At 42.2% G+C, this 5527-nt stretch overlaps 1 non-coding gene across 1 annotated transcript; it reads right to left on the minus strand.

Annotated features, from left to right (window-relative positions):
- Positions 1–745: 745 nt before the first annotated feature.
- On the minus strand, positions 746–817 carry Trnaa-cgc (transfer RNA alanine (anticodon CGC)). The gene has a single exon. It is a non-coding gene; the product is annotated as a tRNA-Ala (tRNA).
- Between the last annotated feature and the right edge of the window lie 4710 nt (positions 818–5527).

A 5527-nucleotide genomic window follows, 5' to 3' on the forward strand; every position in this document is an offset into this window, starting at 1 on the left:
TCCTTGGTCTGCCATGCGCTTTAATTCCTCTGACCTTCAAGCGTTACCGGGACTCGCCTTGCCGGCACAACTACACCTATGGCTCCGGGCTTGAGCTTAGTGGTGCATTCCACGCCTTTCAGCTGCCCAGTCCAGCGAAGACATCTGCATATGTCTATGCCACCGGGTACAGCTTTTCGGCCTGCAGAAATTCTCGAATTTCTGCAGCAATATGTCGATGGTGTCCTTATCTGCCTGATTTTCAAACTTGAAGGTACTGTAAGCCTTTCTGCCTTCTTCTCCAACCGTTACGAGTAAGGTTGCGGCTTGCACTTCCTTTGGTTGTTTTGTCAACTGTTTTGCCAATTTTTAAATTTTGAATAGTCCACGAAAGTCTGCGTACGCTTCTTCAAATAAATCGGGTGGTTGTTAATGTCAATGACAATCGGGCGGTGGTCAGTTCGAGTGGCGGCATCGACCACAGCTCAAGAAGTGATGGAAACGCCTGAAATGTCAATCTAGGACAGATTGCCACTGCGAGCGCAATAAAGTGGCAACTTTAGCATTTAAGCATGTAGAATTGTTAGCATTAGTCCAACCCCATAAATGTTTTGCACATGAGTCAGTGCGCAAACCCCATGACACATGATGTGAGTTAGTCATTTCATAAGAAGCCAACAAACAATGAGGAAATTACTTGTACTTACTAATTGCATTAAAGAAATGATAAAAATTAATGGAAATGAAAACGGATGAAAAAAGAACTATCCGCAGGTGGGGAAAGAACCCACGTCTTCGCATTGCGCGTGCGATGCTCTCACCATTGAGCTACCGCGGAGCCGTTTTCCCATCCACTTTCTGGAGTATATTTATGTTTTTACAACTGAAACTGTTTTGTTTGTTGCTTGTTTGTTGTAATTGTTTGTTGGCTTCATATGGTATGATTAATAAAAATCGGGCCCCTCGGTTCCCTTTCTTCTCGTTCATGATGTGAGTTGGTCACACGCAAACAATATGTTCTTCTTGCAATAGGCCACCGCGACGTCAAGTGAGCGTACGTCTTTCACTACAGCGGGAAAGTAGGAGTCAATATTAGAAAGCGGGGTGCAACCTAGCATAGTCATTTCTAAAATTAAAACTTCCCATTCGGAAGATAGAGTCTGAAGTGAAATTTTTCGCTTTATGACAGCATTCAGACGAAATGAAAAAAGCTAACCCACCATCTCGGGAAGGTCTATCAAATCGAATACACCTGTAGTTGTTTAAATGAAAGTCTTGATCAGCGAATAAACGAGGTTCTTGTATTGGTATGACGTCTGGAGATTGTTGGGAGATCAAATATAATAAATCGGTACCTGCAGAAAGTATTAAACGGCAATTCCACTGGAGTATCCTGAGGCCCCCTATGTGGACGGTAGACAGGCAGCCGCAACTGCTTGTTCCAGAATACAGTCTTTTAGAAAGTGAGTCCTCGTAACTGATTCTTTCACACACTTTTTTGTTTTAGAGTTGGAAGACTTAGCCATTTTGTTGTTCGGCGATCTTGCGCATTTAAGAACTCGAGTGTACATATCGACATCCCGATTGCCTAGAGAATCTGAATCGGAATGGCATTCTTGATCAACCTGATGTGAAGTCGAAGGCCGTGCCACACTGTTAGGGGGACGATCTGTCTGACACAGATCAGGTGACGGTAAATAAGGCGGCCGAATTTTGTACACTGTTAGTTATTGTCTGAGACATTGCAGGTACGTTACTTTGAACACGCCCATTGTTTTAGATCAGATGATCGTTGTTCGCTGCTGCTCTCTTGCCCACAGAGCTTTCCGCTTTGTTTTATACGTGCACTGCACTGCGTCAATAGGCTGCTACTTAGCGGTGATCTGGAATTAAATCCCGGCCCCATGAGAAAGGCCGACTCGTAATACCAGTAACTCAGCTAGATGATGATTCATGCTCATCTGAACCTCGTAAGACAGATTACGACTGAACTAATATTTCCGGAATGCTGACCGAACTATTAGCTAGCCAGAAAATGTTGGCTCGTGATATCGCTGACGTCACGCTTTTTCAGCAAACTGTCAACAAGCGTTTTGACGCTCTGGAATTCCGTGTGGCTGCCCTTGAAAAAAACACCGCTGATCCTAGAACCTCGTTTGATCAGTCTGGTTCTGATGTACGCTCTTTATCTCGGGCCGTTTCGGAATTAATGGAAAAGAATGATGACCTTGAAAATCTTTCCAGACGCAACAATATAATTTTGCATGGACTTGACGAAAATGATGATGAAAACAACAACATGCTTTTTTCTAATGTACGCCAATTTTTCACAGAGAAACTTAACATTGAATGCCCGCCAATTGAACGCTGCCATAGAATTGGCACCAAACGTGAAGGTAGATCGCGCCCCGTTATATTACGAGTCCTAGACTTCAGGAATAAGACAGAGATAATGAAAATTGTCTCAAAGCCTAAAGGAACAAAATCTTATGTTACTGAGCATTTCTCAGCTAACGTGCATGCCATTCGCAAGAAGCTATGGACACCAACCTCTTCTTGTCGTAACCGTGGTTCTGTGGTGAGGTTACGCTATGACCACGTTTTCATAAATAATGTCCGCTATTGGTGGAATGACACCGAAAACGCCCTAGTCGACGATTCAGGTCTCGCTGCGAACACCCCAGTGAACAATTCCAGTCTCTCTGCAGGCTTGTCAAACACTCCCCCAGCTACGTTGTCTTCACATTGACAGACCCGCGACTCTTACAACTTCACCTTCTTGAATTAGAATGCAAGAAGTCAAGTGAATAAATTCCCATTGTTTCTTTCTCTGGTAACATCCTATTTCATTGGCGTAACTGAAACCTGGCTTCACGATCACATGTATGACTCTGTAATCACTGCACCCGGGTATGTAGCTGTCCCATCAGACGCCAAAACTGGCAAGGGAGGTGGAGTCGCCCTTTTTTTCAAGTCTGACCTGAAGTTTTCAGTTATCTCTCCTCCAGTAAATCTCGAATATGTCTGGTGTAAATTGTTCCTGGGCAAAAAAAAAAAACAATCATAGTCTCTGTTTTCTGTCATCCACCTGCTTCCTCCCTCGATAATTTTTTCTTCTCACTGATTATATCAGCACGCACAATTTTCATGCAAATAGTTTAATTCTAATGGGAGACTTTATTACACCGGATATTCATTGGCCCTCACTTTCGCACCGCAGTTCTTTAGGTAGCGAACTGATTAACTGCGTTCAAAACGAAGTAACGACCCCGATGCCTTTACTAGATTCACATCTGCCAAAGAGGAAAGTAATCGGAAAATGAATCTAGCCAAAGTTTTTTTTCTTTCATGTCGAGCCCCCTGCCAGGATTACTAAAAAGTAATCCTCGGAAATTCTCGCGTACCGTCATGGCTGTTACAGAATCTTCATCTTCATCTATTAATGATGAAAGTGTAAATGATCTTTTGCACATGTCCAATTCATTCAATGAACATTTACATTCTGTCTACGCAAAAGATGCTCCCATCAGCCCGGCTTTCGATAATCATTCACTTTATTCCATTCCCGACATTTAAGCTAATGGTAATGGCATCCTCAATTTGATTTTAAAGTTAGACAAAAAAATCTGATGGCTCTGATGGTATTCCAAACTCGTTTTTATTTCGCTATTCACAATGAACATCACGCTATCTTGAAATTATATCCAATGAGTCTCTTGAAACCGGAATCGTTCCTTCATCCTGGAAGCTTGCATCCAGGCGACAAGTCGACAAGTTATCCTTATCGACAACTAAAACAGGCGACAAGACAGACCTAACGAATTACAGACCAATTTCTTTAACTCCTCACTCCTGCAAAATGCTGGAACATATTATTTACGAACACATAATCGATTTCCTTGAGTCGAATAATATTCCAACTAATGTTCAGCATGGCTTTTGACGTGGTTTCAGCATTATCACGCAATTAACCGAATTCACCCATGACATTGCTTATCAATTAGATCTCGCTAAATACATTGAAGCTATCTTGATTTTTCTAAAGCTTTCGATTCAGTACTTTATTCTCACCTATTGCAAAAATTAAATCCCGTATTAAAGAATTCCCGTCTGGTGGACTGGATTGCTAGTTTCCTTTCTAACCGGTCTCAATGTGTCGACTTCAGTTCCGTAAGGTTCATCAATTCTTGAAGTAGGTTCTGGGGTTCGCCAAGGGTCCAGTGCTGGGTCCTTTATTTTTCTTAATGTATGTCAATGACCTACCAAAAAATGTTTCTTCCAGCATTCGTCTTTATGCTGACGATAGCGTCTTATGCGACGTGATTGATTCTGCGACTAATCATAAGCTACTTGACGATTCCTTTGCCTCCTTCGGTGCTTGGTGCGAAAAATGGAACATGAACTGTAATTAAAAAAAAAAACGTTGTTTTGTCGTTCACAAAAAGAGCAGCGCCAGTAATTGCGACATATGCCTTGAATGGATCATATTTAACCCGAGTTCGACAACATAAATACCTTTGAGTAACATTCACTCACAATCTGTGAGTAAATGTTCTCCAATCTGTGAGAAAATGTTCTTTAAATGGTCTGCACACATTGGTCAAACATGTTCTAAGGCCTTAAAACAATTTGGATACCTGCATCGTGCTATGCAGAAGGCTCCAAAGGATGCGGAACTATTAATGTATAAAACATTTGTTCGCCACATTATCGATTATGCCGCCACAGTGTGGCCACCCCATAACCAAAACAACATAATCAAACTAGAAGCAGTTAAAAAGAAAGCCGTCCGCTTCATTTTTCGCCGGTATGACCACTATTTTTTGCCATCGTCAGCCCTCCCTTCACTGAACCTAACATTACTTTCCGTGCGTCGTGACGTGGAATCATTGAAATTTTTGCACAACCTAATTAACACGTTCTATCGTACTTCGAACACGGTTTCCTTATCTTTCGCCAAGCCTTCTTCTACACGTAACTTCCACGAGCTGAATCTTTTCCCTTTCTATGCCCGTACAAGTACTTTCAAGTACAGCTTCTTTCCCCGCACTATAGAGGTATAGAATTCCCTACCCGGCTGTCTTCGTTCACTCCCGATAAGCGAATTCGAAAGTGCTCTTTATGAAAACCAGCGTGTGTAACTGCTTGAGTTACGTTTGATTTGTGCTTTGCGTATGTATTTCAGTGTTTCGCTGCTTTCTGTATTGAAGAAAATGATTTTCCAGTGCTTTACCTGTTGTACCGATATTCGAATTTGCTAATGTTGTAAGATTCTTTGTTCAGTTTCGCTTATTTTTTGTTCACCCTTGTATTCACCCACTCCTGCAATAGCCCTGCTATAAGGTTTCAGTATGTATAAATAAAATTAAAATAAATGTCTATCACCTGAATATCTTTTGATCTCGCAGGACAGTTAGAGTAGTCGACAGCATGAATTGCACTGCACGAACAGCATGACTGAGCCTGAGGCGTGCAGTCGTTGGCAATACGTCCTTCCCGCATAAACAGGATCGAGCACTTTCTCGACAGCTGTGTCCGTACCGCCAGC

Source organism: Dermacentor silvarum, chromosome 7 (assembly GCF_013339745.2).
Source record: "Dermacentor silvarum isolate Dsil-2018 chromosome 7, BIME_Dsil_1.4, whole genome shotgun sequence".
NCBI classification, from domain to species: domain Eukaryota; kingdom Metazoa; phylum Arthropoda; class Arachnida; order Ixodida; family Ixodidae; genus Dermacentor; species Dermacentor silvarum.